Below are 23,094 nucleotides of genomic sequence, written 5' to 3'. Positions count from 1 at the left end.
AGAGGCTGAGGCAGAAGAATTGCTTGAAACTGGGAGGCGGAGGTTGTGGTGAGCCAAGATCGTGCCACTGCACTCCAGCCTGGGCGACAAGAGCACAAGAGCGAGACTCCAGTCTCAAAAAAAAAAAAAAAAAAAGTAGAAGTTCTCCTATAAATGCATTTGCTTGCTTTTTAAAGCAGCCTTAACTGATTAATTTTGTTACCTGTATAAATTAAGAAGATAAAAGCTGCATATCAGAACAATCAACCTCCCCCAAATTAGGATCCCCAAACTTATAATGTGGTAATTAACATTCTAGTGCCTTTTACACAGAACTTATAATGTCCCATACACTGCTTTTCGCTAATGCTTGCTGTTCTCTTATAGTCCAAGGGGATCGCAGGCAGTTTCCTCACTTAAAACATATGTTTTGAAAATTTCCTCTAGTCAGAAGTTTGGAACTTGTACTGGTCTGTTCTCATGCTGCTGATAAAGACATACCCAAGACTGGGTAATTTATAAAGGAAAGAGGTTTCATGGACTCACAGTTCCCCATGGCTAGGGAGGCCTAACAATCAAGGGAGAAGGCAAAGGAGAAGCAAAGGCATGGCTTACATGGCGGCAGGCAAGAGAGCTTGTGCACTTCCATTTATAAATGGAACTTCCATTTATAAAACCATCAGATCACATGAGACTTATTCACGACCATGAGAACAGTATGGGGCATCTGCCCTCATGATTCAATTATCTCCACCTGGCCCCACCCTTGACACCTGGGGATCATTACAATTCAAGGTGAGATTTGGGTGGGGACACAGCCAAACCACATTAGGACTCAAAATTTACTTTAACATAGAAATAAATTATAAATTATGATTATATTTTCTGGAAAGTTAGCTTAAACTTGTATTATAGGGAGGTATTTAAGAACATAAGGCCAGAGGCCTGGAATCAGATCCCACCTTGGCTGCCTGCAGGTTCTGTATGATCTTGAGAAAGCTGCTTAACCTCTCCAAGCCTCAGTTTTTTCCTCAGTAAAATGAAGATATAGTCGTTGTACCTACTTCATAGGGCTGTTATAAGGATTCTGTGTTAATGGCACTTAAAACTGTACCTGGCATATAGTAGGCACTAGTATTAGCTACTATTAGTTCACTATGTGAATTATAGAACTAACAATAGAAATCAGAAGTCTGTTTCCTAAAGCAAGGATCTACCCTATCTGATTTAGACGCCGTTCTATAATAATAGTATTTGCTAAGTTGTACAACTGGGCTATCAGTTCTTCTAGCGGCAGGGACAGTGTCTTATTTGACATTGTCACACCAGTGTAATCATAAAGCTGGCAACATAGCAAGTGTTCAATAAATGGTAAGTAGTAATAACAGCAGTGGCAGTTGGAACAGCAGTGGCAGTTGAAACAGAAGCCATTCCATAACTATTTGTGAAATGAAGAGATCCCATAGTGAGGAGGGGGAGGGAGAGACTTTTCTTCTGCTGCTTTGGGTATAGTGCCAACCCCAAGTAAAATTTGAGAATGGGCAAAACCTTTCTTTGGCATCTCTCCACTCTTTCTCTACATCTTTGTCTACCTTATAATGCCATGTTTCAGGGCACCTATGAGCTCAGTGACATCGTATTGTTTTAATTCTTCCAGGATCTTATCTCTGGTCTGCCATTACCCAGAAAGGGCTGCATGCTTCTCAATGACCTTTCTATTCCCTGCCAGTCAAAACTGCTATTCCTTCAGGGCAGTCAGTCTCAGTTGGCTGTTAAAGGGAAAGTATTTTACACAAGTTTGTACTAATGTGTGTGAGCCCCTAAAAGTCCTTAATGCTCCAAGGGATTTACATTTTTCAAAAACAACAATAACTGTCCATTTAGTGGAATTACCAGCTGTGTATTAAAGTGAAGTGAAAGGAAGATGCTTTTAGGGGGAGGGAAGATGCGAGGAGCTGCCTACAACTCCCCTGTCGGGTTTCTGACTTTTTTTTTTTTTTTTTTTTTTGAGATGGAGTCTCGTTCTGTCACCCAGGCTGGACCGCGGTGGCGCAATCTCGGCTCACTGCAACCTTCGCCTCCTGGGTTCAAGCAATTCTCCTGCCTCAGCTTCCTGAGTAGCTGAGACTACAGGTGCCCGCCACCACACCCGGCTAATATTTTTGTATTTTTAGTAAAGACGGGGTTTCACCATGTTAGCCAGGATCATCTCGATCTCCTGACTTCATGATCCACTCGGCCTCCCAAACTGCTGGGATTACAGGCATGAGCCACTGCGCCTGGCCCACTTTCATCTTACCCATTACTAAAAGTTATAATTTTCTTCCATTTTGAATTTGCCCCGCCCCTACCCCATTAACATCTACCAATAGCATTGTCAAGATGGGCTCCCAATTTGAGGAGGGAGTGGAAAATGGGCTAAGGGGCAAAGCTAAGGGATTTATGTATAGTTTCAATCTTGAGCAAATAGAGACAGAAATTTATTATTTTGGGGAGACAATTCTCATGAGTGCCTCATGTTTCTATACATCTTGAAAGCAGAGGCAATGGTTACCTTTGTTCTGGAATATCTTTTCAAGGATGTTTATATGGCAAACAGCAAAGAGCTAGTATGTGTACCGTTCTGTGTAATAAAGATAACGCTCTCCTTGGGGCAAAGGTCAAGCATGCTTACTGACTGTTATAAAAGATTCAGGTTACCTAAGCTCCAGGTTCTTCTCTTGTAATGCAACCCACTGCATGTGCAGGTATCATCTGCCCCTCTCCAAGTCACTCTGTGGGAATTGAGACTCAGGGAACTGGCACAAATACTGGCACTCTGGATACTGCTATTGCTATGAGTAATAAACTGTCCTTTGCGTCTGGCCGGGGAGTTTTGTGCCTTCTGCCAGCATTCATGAAACTGTGGCTAACTACCTTGTTAGCTTGCCAGTAGGGTAAAATTTCAGATCCTTCATAGTTCTTAACAATTATTACAGTTTATAAGCCAGGCACGGTGGCTCACGTTTGCAATCCCAGCACTTTGGGAGGCCAAGGTGGGTGGATCTCTTAAGTTCAAGAGTTCAAGACCAGACTGAGCAACATAGTGAGACCCTGTCTCTACAAAAAATAAAAAATAAAAAAATTAGCCGGCACAGTGACATGGCATGGCTCGTGCCTGTAATCTCAGCCCCTCAGGAAGCTGAGGTGGGAGGATCACCTGAGCCTGGGCTGTCAAGGCTGCAGTGAGCCAAGATTGTGCCACTGCACTCCAGCCTGGGTAACAGAGTGAGACCCTGTCTCAAAAAAAATTAAAAAAATAAAAAAAATTACATTTTATAGATGGGAAATTCACAGCTCTCTCCAGCTCGATCTCCAAGAGTAAATTAGTATGTTAAAGGGGTTGTAATAACCTTCCTATGTGACTAAGTGTATTATTAATCAATTTTTCTATGATCAAGTACTCCTTACATACCTGCTAATACAATTTTTGATATGAAATCAGTCCCAGAGGGAATCAATGTAAGATACAGACTTGATGAGTGCTTGTAGTTTTTTATTGACAATCTGAAGAATGACTTGACTCTAAATTGCAGCTCAAGGCTTAGAATGCTATTGTGTTTGGAGATTTGAGGAAAGTGGGCATGAAGACTTAGTGTTCATTTCCTCAATCTCTCTCTGTGTGAACACACAGAAGTCAAATCTGTCTAGCCTCTATTTTTGGCAAGGTTAAGAACAATTCCACTTCATCCTAATCCCAATGATTCCTGCCGACCCTCTTCCAAAAACTATTTAAAGACATGTTCTTCAAAGTTATATTTGTCTTTCCTTCAGGGAGAAAAAGAATACCAATCACTTATAATATGGAAACTGGCAGAAATGGGTCATATAAGTCACCTGTCAGAAAGAGAAATTGGGAAAATAGAGTAGGTCAGTCTTTCCAGTCATGGTACTTTTGCCTTCAATTGAATGAGAGACAATAGTTTCTTATTTATAGTTATCCTACCCAGGCTGAATTCTTAAGACATATTTAAAATGTTAATTAAAAATGTAAATGTAATTCTCTTTACTTTCCCCTTTCTTTTATGTCAAATTTATTCTGTGCTACATGCACACCTCTTACAGGTTCCAAATGCAACCCCATGCTAAGTTCTGAATTTCTAATAATGGACTTAGGATGAGGTTGTTAGTGTCCATATTACCAGATTAGTGGTTAACCACTTTAACTTTGTTTCGTTTAAAAGCAGAAATATCTACTCACCACCACTGATTGCAGAAAGACCTGACTTACTGATGCCCTTAGTCTAACCAGATACGAATTTCGAGAAGTGAGGGTGAAACTCACTTAAACGCTCTGTATATATAAAGGACACTGTTTTCCCATTGACATAAACCATGCCCTTTCTACCTCCCATTGTCCAGCTCTAATCTTCAAATGTAACTACTTTATCCTGTAACTCTTAACTTTAGGCAATAGTGTTAAGATAAAGCAAAAGCAAAGAGAAATAAAGAAGACAAAAAAATTAAAAAGTTATCTTTTCTCCCGATATTCACCTGGCATGCCACTGGTGTACTGGTATCATGCAAGATTCCCCATATTCACCTGGAGTAAATTATCTTGAAAATGTATGAAATACCCACATAAGATGCTCAATGGCCTCATTTTAATGCAAATTTTGGTTAAATAATTAAAATTACAAGATATTCACATGGCAACATAGAAACATGTAATTCAACTGTTAATCCTTTTGATATGACATTATGATTATTATAATGTCTTTAAAGATTTTAGGGATAAAGGAAAGGGAGGAGATTGTACTGTCCAGAAAATTATGAACTGTGTGGGGTTGAAACATTTTAAAGGACATCCAGTCTGATCACTTTATGTTTGAATCCTTTGCACAATCCTGACTAAATATTCATACATATACATTAATGTTTTCATAACTAAACAGTTTTTAAGAACATGATTCATTTACCTCTATAGATTATTTTTTACTCTAATAAATTCTATTTTTTCTTTTTTATTTACTTTTCTTTTTCTTTTCTATAAGTCATTTCTTAAAAGAGATTTGGATGCCAGGAAAAAAATTTCATAGTGTGGCTTACATCTTAATCAATGAGTCAAGTCTGTGAGTAAATACCCTTAGAAAGAAGGTTGTTGTATATCTTAGTGATGAGATAAGCACTCAAAGGGGGACTTTAAGTGATGTCCTTGAGGGTTCCTGGAAGGCATTGATGTCCAACATTGTGTATGTCTGCGAGAAGTGGAAAAGTCCAACTGGACATGTGTATTAGGCTGTTCTTGCATTGTTATAAAGAAATACCTGAGACTGGGTAGTGTATAAAAAAAAAAAAGAGAGGTTTAATTGGCTCACAGTTCTGCAGGTTTTACAGGAAGCATGGTGCTGGTTTCTGCTCAACTTTTAGGGAGGCCTCAGGAAGCTCACAATCATGGTGGAAAGTGAAAGGGGAGCAGGCAGGTCACATGGCAAAAGCAGGAGAAACAAAGAGGGAGAGAAGGAGAAGGGAGGGTTGGTGGGAGGTGCCACACACCTTTAAACCACCAGATCTTGTGTGAACTCAGAGTGGGAGCTCACTTAACACCAAGGGGATGGCCCAAGCCATTCCTGAGGGACCCATGATCCAAACACCTCCCACTGGGCCGTACTTCCAAGATTGGGATTACATTTCAACATGAGATTTGAGCAGGGACATACATTCAAACTACATCAATGTGTAAAATATAAAAATTCAGTAAACAATACAGTCCCTATTGAAAATGTATGCCTTTTAAGTTCAAGTCTTGGATACAACCAGTCAGAACCTCTGTTATAATTATGAGTTGGGGATGGGGATAGAAGGCATAATAAAGATCTATATTGTTGTGAACCAAAAAGAGACAGGTTATACCTCTTTGCGTTCAATAGATTTAGGCTTGACTACCAAACAGGAGAATGTTCTAAAATATAATGGAAAGTGAAAGCTTTGAATCTTGGCTTAAAGGTGATTTATTCTGCAAAAGGAGCTCTGTCCAATGGAATTTTCTGGCACCCTCTGAAGGCTGACATTTTCTGTAGAGCCCAGGAAAAATAATAAAAGACTTAGTATCTACATCAAACAATTCCTGCACACTAAAGTATTTCTTCTAAAAGTTGTACATTAATCTTGGCTACTGAGCAACAAAAAGAAGTCATTGCTTTAGGATGTTTTGTTTGCTTTATGAGGACTTTTCCCTCACTCAGCCGTTTACCTAGCAGCTTAAAATTCTGAAATCCCAAAGGAAAGAGAGGCTTCTCACACATCAGAAAGAAGATGGCAGGCTACCAAACCATAAATGGCTCCAATTTTCATGTAAAGTCAGCTGAGTGAATCACAGGTGGATTTTTACCAAAAATGCATTGAAGGGCCTATGCCACCAATAATATCTTATTTAAAAATAATCAGCTCATCCTTGGCTAGAAATATAATGCATACTGTAGCCAAATATATTAAAATATAAATAAAACAAAGACACCTTTGGAGATAGTTCAGCAAAAACTCAATATCCAGAAATTCAATTGATTTAGGAGGAATAGTAAAAGCTCAAAACAGGCAGCAAGGGTGCAGTAAGGATTTATGGGTTGGAAATGTTATAGGGAAAAAATAGAATTGCTTAGCTAGGATGACTTTTTGGGAACACATATAAGAAGATTTTATTCATGACTTTAGATCTTTCAGAATATACTTTTATATAAATGCAAAATATACAATTCAGTCAAAAGCAGGAAAAAAATTACCAGTACCTAAGAATATAAAAAAATCTCAAGATAGGGCTGGGCATGGTGGCTCACACCTGTAATCTCAGTACATTGAGAGGCAGAAGAGAGGATTGCTTGAGGCCAGAGCAAAACATTTCTCTCCAAAAAAAAAAAAAAAAAAAAAGTAATGTGGCCATGAATGAAATAATCTTAAATACAGAAAATATAAGATAGTAGATGATTTGTCACAGTCATAATTACAGTACACATGCTTTATTTTCCATAATTACAGTACACATGCTTTATTCATCATCTTCATTAGTAGCAGCAGTGATTATGCTCTTCTACTATCCCTCCACTTAATGTGCAGTAAGCACCTGTAAGATAATGCCCTGGAAACCTAAAATAAACCCAAATATATATGATCTTCCCCCACTTATACCCTTCAATGTCTCCTCATTGCTTCCAGATAATGTCCTTTACTTAACACATAAGGCCTTTCGTGATCTGGCCCTTGCCTATCTCTCTAGCTTTGACTCCTGCTACCTTTCCTTTGAGACTTTGTATATGTGTTCCTTCTATCTAGAATCCATTCATTCAAAAAACTTGTTGAGGCCGGGCGCGGTGGCTCAAGCCTGTAATCCCAGCACTTTGGGAGGCCGAGACGGGCGGATCACGAGGCCAGGAGATCAAGACCATCCTGGCTAACACAGTGAAACCCCGTCTCTACTAAAAAAATACAAAAAACTAGCCGGGCGAGGTGGCGGGCGCCTATAGTCCCAGCTACTCGGGAGGCTGAGGCAGGAGAATGACGTAAACCCGGGAGGCGGAGCTTGCAGTGAGCTGAGATCCGGCCACTGTACTCCAGCCCGGGCGACAGAAGTGAGACTCCGTCTCAAAAAAAAAAAAAAAAAAAAAAAAAAACTTGTTGAATACCAACTGTAGGTCAGGCACCATGGCTCAAGCCGGTGATCCCAGCACTTTGGGAGGCTGAGACTGCCAGATCACCTTAGGTCGGGAGTTCAAGACCAGCCTGGCCAACATGGCAAAACCCTATATCTACTGAAAATACAAAAATTAGCTGGGTGTGGTGGCACACACTTCTAATCCTAGCTGCTGGGGAGGCTGAGGCAGGAGAATCTCTTGAACCTGGAAGCAGAGGTTGTAGTCAGCCAAGATCGCACCACTGCACTCCAGCCTGGGCAACAGAGCAAGACTCTGTCATCATCGTCATCATAATAATAGTAGTAATAATAATAATAATAAAGAACACCAACCATGTGCCCTTCCATGAATGTCTACCTAGAAAGCTCTTCATCCTTCAAGACTCAAAATCTCCTCCTTGAAGTTTCCTTCCTCGAGGCAAGTTCGTCCCTACTCTTTTCACTTTTTAAATAATGCTGCCATCGTACCTTGAGCACAAACCTGGTACAGACTGGAACCACACTGAATTTTTTTTAAGGAAGTAAGACCAGAACTATCCAAGTGAATATATTCTAATTATCAAAAGTTTGAATAAGCATGAAGTAGTGAAAGTAAAAACTAACAATATTCTTTACCTTTTACCTCCTTCAATCCTACTCTCCCCCTCAGAAATAATTGTAGTTAAGAGTTTGGGGCGTATTTTTTTCAGGCTTTTTTCAATATGTGTCTGTAATAGCCAATTTTACATGTTTAAAAGCAGAGCTCCTGGAGCCAGGCTACCTAGAACAGAATTTGGGTCTGCCTTTTAATAGCTTTGGGGTTCGAGGTGAATTATTTATCCTTGCTGGGTCAGTTTCCTCATCTATACAACAGCAAGAATAATAGTACCTAGCTGATTAAGTGAATTCATACGTAAAGCAACTACAGCGCCTAACATGTAGTAAGTTTCTAAGAAGCGTTTGTTAGATATGCTATGCAAGTATAGGATTTTATGTTGCTTTTAAAAATACATAAATGAAACTATACTATACTTACTGTTCTGCAACTTATTTTTATTTTCGCTTAACAATGTATCTTCCTCATTTTATAATACGGATATACTATGGTGTATTTAACCATTCATTATTTAATTTGTTTGTAAATTGATTGCCACATGGGAATATTTTCCAGAAAATCCCTAAAATTTTTGAGTCATAGTATATGCACACTTTGTTTATTTGTGCACTAACATTGCTGTATGAGGAGGATGTTTTTAAATTCCCATCAGCAGCCCTAACCAGCAGGAATCAAGAGTGAATCAAGTACACACTGGACAAGACACGTCCCCCTGGTCACATGACCTCATGAACAAGTGTCAAGAAACCTTGGAGGGCCAGGCTCGGTGGCTCATGCCAGTAATCCTAGCACTTTGAGAGGTCGAGGCGGGTGAATGGCCTGTGCTCAGGAGTTCGAGAGTAGCCTGGGCAACACAGTGAAACCTCGTCTCTACTGAAAATACAGAAAATTAGCCAGGCATGGCAGCGTGTTCCTGTAATCCCAGCTGCTCGGGAGGCTGAGGCAGGAGAATTGCTAGCACAAGGGAGGCGGAAGTTGTAGTGAGCCGAGATTGCGTCACTGCACTGCAGCCTGGGCGACAGAGTGAGACTCCATCTCTTAAAAAAAAAAAAAAAAAAAAAAGGCAACCTTGGAGATACCTTTTGTCACAGCTGCCTTCTTGTTTCTAGCTGCTGAGGTCATGAAGGAACGTGAATATCCTTAATATCTCCTTTCCCTACACTCAGCAGTTCCAGCCTTCCCATGACCCTATTGTCTGCTTTGAGTCCACCAGGACTGTCTTTGTTAGGCCCTGTATTAGTCCATTTTCATGCTGCTGATAAAGACATACCCGAGACTGGGCAATTTACAAAGAAAAAGAGGTTTAATGGACTCACAGTTCCACATGGCTAGGGAGGCCTCACAATCATGGAAGAAGGCAAAAGGCATGTCTTACATGGTGGCAGACGAGAGAGAATGAGAGCCAAGTGAAAGGGGTTTCTCCTTATAAAACCATCAGATCTCATGAGACTTATTCACTACTATGAGAACAGTATGGAGGAACTGCCCTCACAATTTAATTATCTCCCACCTGCTTCCTCACACAACACGTGGGAATTATGGGAGCTACAATTCAAGATGAGATTGAGTGGGGGCACAGCCAAACCATATGAGGCCCTTTACCTACATGTTTATAAGACTCACTGTAAAAGCTCCCAACTCCAGGCCACCTCTCCTCTCCCATCAGATCTGCCCATTTCTACTTCTAACCCCATCTCCCACATATTCTTTTTTTTTTTTTAGATGGAGTCTCACTTTGTCACCCAGGCTGGAGTGCAGTGGCACAATCTCGGCTCAAGGCAACCTCCAACCTCTGCCTCCTGGGTTCAAGTGATTCTTCTGCTTCAGTCTCCTGAGTAGCTGGGACTACAGGTACATGCCACCATGCCTGGCTAATTTTAGCTTTTTGGTAGAGATGGGGTTTCACCATATTGGCCAGGCTGGTCTCAGACTCCTGACCTCATGATCCACCCACCTCGGCCTCCCAAAGTGCTGGGATTACAGGTGTGAGCCACCACACCTGGCCCACATATTCTTTATCAAACTCTTGAACTCCTTTCCTTTGTTTCTTCTGGAATTCAAGATGCTTCCTCAGCAAAATCTGCTACACGTTCAACCTCTTTTCTGAAGGAAAGTTTCCTTTACCTTCTTACTCTGCAGAAAACCTGGTTGCCTGAGGATGCTTCTTCCCTTACAATCTTCTCAAGTCAGGGCTGCTTTTTCTGATACATCTTTCTATATTTATGGGCCTGGAATGACTGTAGGTCTCTTTGATCTTTTTTCTTTTTTCTTTTTTTCTGCTTCAGACCATTCTCCCTCCTTTTCCCCCAACTTTGAATGTAATTTCATCAAATGATATTACCAGCTAACCTTGTTGTTGCAATTATCTCTCTGTCCCTGAGCCCCACCTAATTTCTCTGTGACTTTAGCTCCTGACTCATTATCACTCTCTTCTGCACATTTTCTATATTAATTTTTGAAGATTCAGCGTATACATAGATGATCTTTCTAACACCCTGGCGTCTCAGTTTCTTGAATTCCTTTGTATCTTGTCCTACACCCTACCTCAACCATTACGCATGATCACACCCTAGAAGTTGTCACAACAACCGACTAAAACCCTTCCATAATCTTAATTTCATGCACCTTACTCTCTGACCTTACCACCTCCTGTAGTTGCAGGTCACTCCCTGTATTAGCACAATTCTAGCAATCCTTCCATCTTTTCAGAACCTCTAATCCATTGATCTACTCTTTTTTGTTTATTCCGATGCCTACTTACCCAGCTTGAAACCCATGACCATCATCATAATGATTCCCTGCATAATGCGCTCAACCGCCTTGCTCCCTCTCCCTTTCTTATGTTCACTTGGCAAAACCAACTCTACTCAGCCATGCTTCTACTTGTGCAGCTGGATGAGCCTGAAGGAAAACACACAATGGCACTGTCTTGCCCCACATTAAATCAGGACCAAGAATGTCAAGAGGGTTCTTATGCTGGCTGGCCATCATAACACAGAAGGTAGCAGGGGATGGGGGTGAATAGAAATATGTGAAGTTATACCTTGTTTCAAGAAAGGATAACAATATGGATTAACTCTATGAGGTGACAGAAAAATATACACTGAAATATATATTATTTATGAGCAATCACTATTGTTTTTATAAATTATTTTCCCTTCAGGGTGTTACTCTTGGGGATAGGGACTACCACTCAATAGATTCTTGGAGAATTTAATTTTGACTAGAGTTTTTTTTTGTTATAGGTAACAATGTAAACTGATAAAGGTGGTAGTAGGGGTGGGAGTGATGCTGATGGCATGGACCTGGGTACTTCCTAAATGTATTTTATCTATATGCCATTCTCCTTAACCTTGATAGTCTTTATGTTCTTGGTAAACAATAACTGAATGTGCTTACAGGGCTAGACTGAAGATTTTAGTTCTGAGAACATTATGACTTCTTCAGAGCAGAAGTCATATACTCTTTGTGAATCTCCATCCTATGGCCCAAATCCATTTTGTTTCTTTTCCCATTGCTATTTTTTTTAAATTACTGACATTTTTTAGCCCATATTTAAGGTATAAACCTACTTTGGGAGCAAGGGATTAAATTGGATAAGAGGTAGATAATCTTAGTAATAATCCTTTCCTTAAAACCTTTTTTAAATGAATAATCTGGCCTGTAATCCTAGTACTTTGGGAGGCTGAGGCGGGCAGATCACCTGAAGTCAGGAGTTTGAGACCAGCCTGGTGAAGCCCCATCTCTACTAAAAATATGAAAAAAAAATTAGTTGGGCATGGTGGCGGGCGCCTGTATTCCCAGCTACTCAGGAGGCTGAGACAGGAGAATCACTTGAACCCTGGGGGTGGAGGTTGCAGTGAGCCAAGATGGTGCATTGCACTCCAGCCTGGATGACGAGAGTGAAACTCTGTCTCAAAAAAAAAAAAAAAAAAAAAAAAAAAATTAGTAATCTGATATATTACCTCCTATAAAAGTTTTTGGATTTAAAAAAAAGGTCACTAGGATGCCTAACCAATGAAAAGGAATACAAATAAGTAGTCCTTGAACTGATTCCTTTAAATGGCATATTCTGAGATTTTTGTTTTTAGTTTTTGTTATCATTTGTCTTGGTAATAGAATTATTAAAAAAAAAACTGATTCAGTTAAGGGACAGATTTTGGCAGTGTCATGTTTTATAATTAAGTAAATAGGTTATAATTTAGAATTTTAGAGTTTTTTTAAAAAGCCACATAGCTTTTTGCATCTGACACAAGTTAAGACTGAGACTGAGACTGATCAATAATCATTATCAGTGTATTAAGAATGTATTTATGTCATTTATCTAGCATGCACGGCCTTCAAACTTTACTGAATTAGCAAAAATTCTTCCCCGTATTTCTTTTTAGTAACTCACTAATATATGATAAATGATGAAGAAAATAAATGTTAAGCCTTTTATTTTTGCCATTGTTAAATGGTTTAAGGCCTTCATTTTCTATAATTATTTTATACTCTAAGAAAAAAGACAATAATTTTTTCCTATAAAATCTCAGTATCTTATTTCTTAGCCACACTTTAAAACTGAAGAGATTAGTGATTTTTTTCTATGTCAATATGTAAAATATGCAATACAAAATTGTACAAACCCATTTAATTCCATTCTGTCTTTGTCAAACATCCTCCCTAATAAGAGCTCAACCAAATATTTGATTAATTATAAATCGCTATTTTTTGATATGATATTCACAGTAGAATAATTTATAATAGACAAAATTACAAACAATAAGATCTTGGTGTTCACTAGGATTTATGGTGTTTTCATGCAATGGAATACCTAACTGACACAAAAGTCATGTTAGAAAAGAATATTGACGTGGGGAAAAGTTCATGATATCTATTACACAAAAATTGTGAGCTATGGAACTTTTATGTATAGCTATATGCTGTATTTTTTCATCAAACCAACATAGCAAAAATGCTACAAAAACACTTATTCCTGGGGGCAGGAAGTGGGAGAAGGCATTTAGGATTTTTTATGACTCTTAAATTTTTCTTTAGTTTTTTCTATGTTTTTCAGAGTTTCTGCACTGACCATCTGCTACCTCAGTAAGTAGAAAAAAAACCTTTTTAACCTAATTGCTCAAATTTAAATGGTTTTATTTAATTTCATTATCCAAATCAGCCAATATTTATTGAATGTCAGACTAGTGTAAGACACTGTAGGAAGACATTTTTAAAACAATTTTACCTGCATTCAAAGAGCTTCCAGATTCCAGTTTTAGAAGAATTGGATGTAAAAAAATATAAAATGCTAAAAAAAAAAAATCAATAAAGTTCAAAGAAGTAAATCCAGGAATTGAAAGGTGATACGTGACATATGATTGATTATAGGGGCACTTACTGCTAGAGGGTCGCTTACTCTCTGTTTAACATTCTTGTGTTAAATCTGATAAAATACCAATCTAACCAATCCATGCTTTTTTCTTTCCTATTTATGCAAAACCCTGGTGTTTTTCACTGGTGACCTCATCATTAGTGAAAAATCCTTTTCTTGAGTTTAATTTCAGTGTCATTTAGTAAAGGAAGCCTCCTAGTTCCCTGAGTGCAGGAGTATACACTTATCATTTCAAGTCCTACCCTTTGTCTGAGATTTTTATTTAGATGTAGGCTATAAAACTTTCTTCCTTCCCTAATTCCTGATGTGGAATAAAAGATGGAGAAGGGGAAAAAAAAGACACGTCTTTTTACTGTGGAGCTCTTAATATGTTTTCTAAGCGATAGAAAGGAGAGTATAGTAAGCTAATCAGTCATTTAGTCAATGGCTATTTTTTTGAGAGATACATAGAAATAAATGTACTAGCACCAAAGCACGGTGCTGCATGCCAGTCAGTGAGGTGGCAAAATAAAGAGGATAGAACCAAAGGTATTTAAATATATTTCAAATAAGGATCCTAACTTTATTTTTCCCCCTCAGTACTTAACCATGTTTGTTAATTCCTCCCATGGGAAACACTCGGAATGAATTATTGTCATTCAATGAGGCTAATTCTACTGGAAAGCAATATGCTACTTAGCACCATTAAGACAAATAGTATTTTTAAGCCTATAATAACAGAAACTGATGGTTTAAGTTTCCCTGAATGTTATCTATGGGTAGGTAACACAAATAATTGTTGAATCATATTCTTCTGTCACACCATATAGATTTTCCCACATTTCCTTCCAGAGTGATTTTCAAAACCATGTGTGAGAATATGTATTTTCCCACAGAGGGGACGTAAGCACAGGATAAATTTTAAAAGTGGTACAATAAAAGTGATAACAGGGTCTTAATGACATTTCTTCATGCCTGATAAGTGAGAATGATGCGGGGATAATTATTTCTCCATAGCACTTGTGAATTATATTTATCTAATGAAAATTTTAATTTTTTTCTCCTTATTATTGATCCCTCCCTCCTTTCCTCTCTCCCTTCCTTCCCTCTTTCCTTTTCTTCCACTGTAAAAATTGTCTTTTTTCTCTCCCCTTTTTCCCTCCCTCCCTTCCTTCCTTCCTTCCTTTTAATAATTTGCATAGATATGTTTGAAATTAGATTTCTACAGCTGCTGCTGGAGAGTGAGGGACTCTTTTCTTATCAATTAACAAATAAAGAGGTTGATAAGCCATGTTCTCTGGGACAAAACAAATATGGCTGCTCAAAGCAAAACAACAATAGCCTCCTAATTGAAAGAGACCTCTTCAACAGCTCCTTTAAAAACTAAAAAATAATTTGTTTAAAATAAAATAAGTATATTCTAACAAATGAATACTTTATTCAAGTAATACATTTAGTGTAAAAAATTTACATCACTATTTTTCCATAATATCAGAAAATTATTTCTCTGAAAAAAAACCTTTATTAAAGGATAACTTCATAACATCATACTCATTCTTGCATAGTTATAAGCCTGTTAAAACATACAAGTTTCTCATTTAAGTGAATTTACCACTTACATTAAATAATATTTATTGAGCATCTGTACGTTTTTCTACCTGAAGGTAGAAATTCTGCTAATCAAATTACTGACAGAATAAATGTAAGTATTCCCCTAAGTAATGCCCCCTACCTTTCCAGGAGTCACTGGTCACTGTTTATATTATTAATTAGTCAGTACATTCTGAAGTAAATTTAGGATTTTTTAAAAAGATATGGCAATTGTTTTTTCTTGACTACATTTGGACAACTGAATATTTTCTTTTTCTTTTTTTTTTTTTCACATGCCCACTGTGTCAAATGAATATTCTTGATGTTACATTTTTACCTGAAAATTTTAAAGTTCTGAATAATTTCTCACGCTCTAAATTCCCAGAAGATAACAAGAAGAGGTAAAGGAAACTGTGATCTTTCCAAGGCTTCTCCCTTCCTCACAGTGATGAGAGGAATAAACACAATAGCGTTCATTGAATGACTTGGGAGGAAAAGCATTCTGCTGTCTAGAGTCAGAATATTAGAGTTGGAATCCTAAGAGAGTACCTTGCCCAGCACCCTCATATTACATATGAGAAGAATAATGAGCTATGAAGAAGCTGACTTCCCCCATGTCACATGGTTGACTAATTCCCTCACAAACTTGCCCATCTATCTGCTTTTCTTCTTCAGTATCTTCCCAGTTGCTGAATGAGAAACCGCTCTCCTCCCCTTCAGTCTCTCCCCAGCTCCCATCAGTTGCACCTCTGAACCACCCTTTCTTCTATTCCCACTGCCTCCTTCCCAGTTCAGGTATTCATGATCCCCAGCCCATGTTCTTGCAGCAGTTTTCCACTGTTCTCCTGGTGTTCAGTGTCCGGGTTTCTTCTTCTCCCCAACTTTCACTTCATTACATTTTCTGCTACCAGAGTCATCTTTTACATCCAGACCAGATGCTATCCTTCTTCTATAATCCCTGAATGACTTCCTGACCCCTGAATATAAAAAAGTTATTTTTCTTTTCTCTTTTATTTTTAATATTTCAATTCAAATAAAGATGTGATTCAGTATGTACCATAGATACATAATAATATAAACAGTCTCTTTTCTCAAGAGCTTAGAGCTTTATTAGGAAAAATATTCGTATATTAAAAAAGAATAATAATCTTTATGATGCTTGAAATGATTTCACGTGTATCATCTAACTTGAGCTTTATATATGATTCTGTATATCCAATATTTGCAAAATTTAAGGGACTTTTTCTTTTATGTAATATTTGACATAAAAAGTAGACATATATAAAGTATATGTAAATTATGAAGCATCATAAAAAAAAAACCTTATATACCTACTTGTATTAGGGTTCTCCAGAGAAAGAGAACCAGTAAAAGATACATGACTTCATAACATTATGCTCACTTTTACCTAATTATAAGCCTGTTTAAACATACAAATTTATCATTTAAGTGAATTTACTCTTTACATTAAATAATATTTATTGAGCACCTGCACCTTTCTCTACCTAAGCTAGAAATTCTTCTTTATGTAAATGTATATATGCACACACATACACATGCGCGCACGCGCGCGCGCGCACACACAGACACATACACATGTATAAAGGAGATTTATTATGAAGAGATAGATTTATTTACTTATTTATTTATTTTTGAGATGGAGTCTTGTTCTGTCACCTAGGCTGCAGTGCAGTAGCACAATCTCAGCTGACTGCAACCTCCGTCTCCCAGGTTCAAGCAATTCTCCTGCCTCAGCCTCCTGAGTAGCTGGGATTACAGGTACCTGCCACCACGCCTGGCTAATTTTTTTGTATATTTAGTAGACACAGGTTTTCACCATATTGGCTAGGCTGGTCTTGAACTCCTGACCTCAGATGATCCACCCGCCTCAGCCTCCCCAAGTGCTGGGATTACAGGTGTGAGCCACCGTGCCCGGCCATGAAGAGATTTATTATGAGAAATAGGCTAACACGATTATGGGGGCTGAGAATCCCACCATTTGCTTTCTACAAACTGGAGACCTGGAAAACCCAGTGATATAATTCAATCTGACCTTTAATCAAGACAGGGTAAATCATCAGTGGGCTTCATGTCTTTTCCCATCTTAAACTATTTCTTTTAAGATCAAAGCATTTAGCCCAACTTGAATGTCCGAAATTCATCAAAGTAAGGTGACAGGGAATGAGGACAAGTTCCTTTTAATAACCCTGGCTTCCTTATTCTCTGACAATCTTCAAAGAGTACTTTGCTCCTGAGGACAGTCTTGTGAGAACAAAGCAAGTAAATATCCTTATGTTTATGTCTTCATGTTTTTCATCAGTGATGAAAAATTATTAGCCATTTCTCTTGGAGAATAGTATTTCTCTTTATCTGGAATTTCGATTAGATGTTTGTTTAACCTTCTCATTTTATTCTCTGTGCTCCTTAATACCTCTTTAATATTTTTCATCTCCTAATACTTCCTTGCTACATTCTGGACAGTTCCATTCATTTATTCAGCAAATATTTATTTAGCACTTACTAATGGTAAACACTGTTTTGGGCAGTTGAGTACCTCAGGGAACAAAATAAATGCATCCCTGCCCAGGAGGCGCTTACATTTGAAGAGATGAAATTAAGAAACAGACAATAAATGATAAATATAGTAAGCAAATTACGTGGAATGTAGAAGGTGATAAATGCCACAAAAAAGGCAAGTAAATGCCATGAAAAAGGAGAATAAGGTAATTCCCTCTCTGTTTTTATTGGTCATTTAACATTCAATTAAGTTTTTATTTTAAACAATTTTTTTTTTATTTCTAAATGTTCTACTTGATTATTTTTCAAACCTGTCTTGTCACTTTTGAAAGTCTATGGTTTTTGCTCATTTAAAAAATTTTACCTTTTACTGCTAAGATTATCTGAGGAATAGTAATTTTATATAATTACTAATTACAATATTAAAAGTTTTGAAGATCTCTGTATTTATTGCTTATTTCTATTTACTCACAAAGGTAGATTTTCCTTTGTGTATTTGATAGTTTATTTTAAAATTATTTTTATTGTGAGTTTGTTTCAGATTGAATGTAGTCTGTGAAAATTCTAAGGGCCTAAAGTGAAATTACTTCAGAGAAGATTTGGATTTTCTTCTGCTGGGAACAAGGAGGCTGTGCTGATCTGGAAAGACATTAGCCCTTCTGAGAATCCAGTTGTAAATGTTGAAATCTCAGGGTAAATTCACCTAGGGATTGGGATTGGCATGAGATTTAGGTGTAGTATTCTTGTCCCAGTGCTGGTACAGGTGTTGCTCCTCAGATTAGTGAAGGCTTCTTACCATTTCCATTTCAACTCAATGTTTTTGTTTTGGTTTGGAGGCAAGAGCTAGCCCTAAGCTATTTCTCTTCTTTTTGTGCTCAACAATTCTTTAAAAAGCATGATTTTTAAAAATAATTATTAAGGAACAGGGGTTCGTTTATTTATTTTTGAGATGGAGTCTTGTTCTGTCACCCAGGCTGCAGTGCAGTAGTGCAATCTCAGCTCACGGCAACCTGCGTCCCCCAGGTTCAAGCAATTCTCCTGCCTCAGCCTCCTGAGTAGCTGGGATTATAGGCACCCGCTGCCACGCCCACTATAGTGGAGAACCATTTAGGGTATCTAGTCTGCCATGCTGCTAGAATTGAACTCAACCCTAAGTTACCTTTCCTATTCCCATCTGGCAGCTTCTCACTAATTCAGCATCCTTTCCTCACTGCACTCCCAGTTCAATCTGGTACCTCATATTATCACACCTACTGTCTACATGCATTTGTTTGTGCAATGGCCTTCACATCTATCTTCCCCTACTCCCAATAAATGAACTTCCACACTTTTTTTTCTGCCCAGAGAAATTCTATCTGCCTTTTAAGCCTACTAGAAGATCAGCTGTTCTGAAAACTTCCCCTAACCACCATGCCTCACCTCTCCGAGGCAGAATTAATTACTTCCTCTTTTTACACTAATATCATTACCCTTGATACCAGAGTAGAGCATTGAGATTACTTGGGTAGAGATCAGCCTGCCAATTTGGTATTAAAGAACCATATCTTAGTCATCTGTGTTTCCCTAATGCATAATGTGGCCGGCCATTCAATAAATCTTGTAAAAATTTAATCTAATTGTGGGATTCATGACTGCAGTTTTGGTTGCACAACTCCCAGTTTACTCCCCTTAGGCATTCACTGCTCTTGGACATTGCTATTATTACCCAGGAAGATTGTCTTGGCTTTAGATGTGGGAGTTTTGTGGATATCATTTGTCCTTCACACTCAGAGAATATTCTGATAGATTTTTTAGAATCATACTCCCTTCTCTCAACAGAGTTGAAATTCTTTCTTAAAAATAGGATTCTCAACATAAAACATTATTATTATTGCTAAAAATCGTGGTAAAACATATAGCTATGTTTACTTAATTACAATATTTCATTAGATACAGTCATTATTGGGCTGTACAAATTTTCAGAATGATTTACTTCTTAAGGATTTTGAAAGCTGGGAAAGTGGTATTCTTTACTTTTAACAATTACGCTTGTAGTATATGAAGACATTTTAATTGTTAAAAAATTATTCTAATAAATCAAAGTATTTTGAGTAAAAATGAAAGTCCCTTTTCCCACAGTACCACTTCTACCTCATGGGTATTACTACTAAAAATTTAGTGTATATCTTTCAAACGTTGATATAGGTGTTGATATAGAATATAGCCATTAGGTTACAGTGCTATTTCCTTTACTAGAGAGCAAAAGGTCAAATTACATTGATTATTCTGCACTGAATATTCATTTGATGTCAGCAATAGAAAAGTAAACAAATATATATCAAGCTCAATACCAATCACATTGGATGCTAGGACACTAGCAATGACATTTTTATCTTGCATTGGACAGCTCATGATGGAATGAGTTTGTGAGGTTCATAGGAATTAGGGAAAAAAGGGGGTAATTAAAAGCAACTCTAATGACAAAATTGCAATACATCAATGCTTAAGTAGTTATATAAAGCCATTATTCTGTCAAGTGGGGGTAATATTTTTCCATTTTTTCCCAACTTATAGAAATCAGTTACATATTGCTTTTTAACATATAGAGACCTGGCTTTTAAAAGTGTCTAGATCCCTAATTACTCTTAAAGTAACATTTTATTTCCTGTAAAATTTAGAAAGAAGCCTCTGAAAGCCTATGCTCCTTTTATTTATAAAAAATAATAAAAGGGGAACATAATTTATGACCAAGAATTTGCAGATGAAGTGTGTTAAGAACACACTTATTTAATCTCTGGATGAAGGGTTTGCATCCTAATTATAGCATAGAATCTTGGAAGGAACTGAAAAGACCTTGTAAGTAACCAAGGGCAAATTCTTCCCTTTGCAGACAAAGATGTGGGAATTTTGATCCTCCCCAGAATACTGCACGAAGAGCACCAAGATCCCAGAAGTCCTGGGTTTGAATCTCAGCTCTGTCATTCTAAGGCTGAGTTCTCTTCTTAAACCCTGGTGAGAATAGCTATGGCATGGGGATGTAGTCAATGGGATTAGTAAATTACCTGAAGTAGATGTGCCTGCCCTGTCCTTATGCCAAATTAGAGAAGAGTTCACAGTGTTTTTTTTCCTTCCCCATTCCACCTTGTCTAAGGGTACAGATCAAAGTTGTAGGAAAAGGTGGGCAAGAGTCTAAATCATCTGACTTACAGGCCAGTTAGCTTCCCATGAATTTCTTTTAGCCAAGCCCTGATGCCTGTCACCCTCTTCATGGAGATTATTTTCAGTCCTTAGACACACAGATGCCCCTTCACTATGAATGCCAGCTGTGTTCTCGGCTGATGACGGATCATGGTAGTCCCCTTCTTCCCCTTTTATGACTTTCCCTTGCCTTCAGGATAAAGCCCACCTCCTTAACATAACCTAAAAGGCCCCTGTTGACCTCTCTACCCTCTATGTTTCCTCTTCCTCTTAGACACTCAGACCCAGCCATGCTGAACTATTCTCAGGTGCTCTGTTACCTCTGTGCATTTGCACAATCCCCTCACTCCTCACTAAGCAAATTCATACCCACACGTTTTGCTTGTTCCAACTTACATGTGATCCTTTCTGGGAAGTCTTACTTGACCTTGGATCTCATGCTCCTCATCATAGAACATATCCTAACACTGTGTAGTAATGGATGATTGACTTATGTGACTCCTCTGCTCAGCTACAACATCCTTGAATCTTGAAGAGACTGTGTATTATTAATCTTAATATCTGTCACAGCTTGCACAATACTTTGCACTATAATTCTATTATTTATTTTTAGCTTTTTAGTTGAAGTAGACCACGTATTCCAAAAGTACATAAATCATGTATGTACAGCTTAATGAATTTTAACAAATAAAACTTCTGCCATTACTAGCATCAATCAAGGAACAGAACATTAGCCCAGAATCCCTCTCCATGCCCTTTTTCAGTCATTACTCCTCTTATTTCTAATACAATACAGTGTTTTTGAACTTTATATAATTGAAATCATACAGTACATATCTTCTTTTGTGTCTGTCTTCTTTTGCTCAATATTGTGACTGTAGGATTCTAAAAGCTTATTTAAAAAATGGGTAATAGTGCTGTATCTAAGATTTTAATCAATGTATATGAGAGGTTTTCTATTTCACCAGTTCAGAAAGAAGGCAGCTATTCTGAGGCACAGATGAAATCCCTCTCTAGTGGATGTGGTGATAGCCTGCTCAGCATTCTTTTTTGTCATTTCTATCAACCCAATTTTGTTCAGGTGTACACCCCTCCGTGGAAAGCCCAAGTGACTCCCAGTGGGCGGGCCTGGTTGGTAAGCTTTCTCCGCCTTGCCAGGGATTGGCTCAAGAATGGGAGTCTACATTTCAGCCACTGAGGAAATGTTGCTGGGGTTCGGGGTATCTTTTTGCCTCCTATTCCAGGAATGCATGCAGAAGCAACCTTCTCACTCTTCTGGATGTATCACGCGTGGGCAGTAGGCTCAGACACTAAGGCTACCCTGGTCCCCTTTGTCCTTGAGAATGAAGTCGATACAAAGAGGAAGACAGAGCCAAGAATCACAAAGAAATAGGGCTTGCTACTGCATTAAGTCATCCTCGAGCCTATGCTACTTCTAAGTTTCTAGTTATATCATGTCATCCAGCAAATTTCATTATTGCTTAATCTAGTTTGAGTAGTTGTGTTTTTTTTTTTTTTAAATACAACTAAAGGCACTTTAACTGGTATAACTGGTATGTGTCCTAAGGACTCAGATGATTACTTGGAAGGCACATTGAATGGAATTGATGGTGATGTGAAGCTTTGATCTTGGGAAGGGGATGCGGGTCAGACAGTGAGGGATGGAGTGACATGGGATGGAGGGCACCACCTACAACACAGGCTGAGAGGAAATTCCTCAAGGGTGAGCCATTTGCGCACTGCTCACAATGCCTTGGGTTGCCAAGGCTCCGTGGGTATGCTGCAGACTTAAGGAACCTTTTAAGTGAAGAACGGCAACATTGGAGTGGTGGGGATGAGGGCAGCTGCCTGTGCCAGCAAGTAGAGAGGGTTCTCCTTTCCCCCTCCCATGGAGGAAAGGACGGCCAGTGCAACAGCAGTGGTAACCCTACGTGGCCCAAGGGCATTTCTTCAGAGCACAGGGAGTGCCCTGGATGGCAAGTTGCCAGATTTTGGTAGTACACGTGCAGGAAGACAAGGTTCTCAAGTGCTGGACACGAGGCGAAGCGCAGGGATGTCAGGGATGTCGGATCCCCAGTGTTTTCCCAATACTCTAGTGTGAAAATGAGAGTGATAAAGGTGATAGGAAAGGGCCCCCGGGTGGATGGAGCTAGCTTCTCTCTCTCTCTCTCTCTCTCTCTCTCTCTCTCCTCCTCTCTCAATATCTCTCTCTCTCCT

At 38.5% G+C, this 23,094-nt stretch overlaps 1 long non-coding RNA gene across 3 annotated transcripts in view; it reads left to right on the top strand.

Annotated features, from left to right (window-relative positions):
* Positions 1-2,001: 2,001 nt before the first annotated feature.
* LOC105486145 (uncharacterized) overlaps positions 2,002-23,094 on the top strand; it is a 35,333-nt gene continuing 14,240 nt past the window's right edge. For all 3 annotated transcript variants that reach the window (XR_011621003.1, XR_011621002.1, XR_011621001.1), the window contains exons 1-3: positions 2,002-13,325; positions 18,232-18,393; positions 20,570-20,691. This is a non-coding gene — a long non-coding RNA (uncharacterized lncRNA). The remainder of the gene's footprint in view (positions 13,326-18,231; positions 18,394-20,569; positions 20,692-23,094) is intronic.

This window comes from Macaca nemestrina, chromosome 3, assembly GCF_043159975.1.
Source record: "Macaca nemestrina isolate mMacNem1 chromosome 3, mMacNem.hap1, whole genome shotgun sequence".
Taxonomy (NCBI): Eukaryota; Metazoa; Chordata; class Mammalia; order Primates; family Cercopithecidae; genus Macaca; species Macaca nemestrina.
This window is presented reverse-complemented; position numbering and strand designations above follow the sequence as displayed.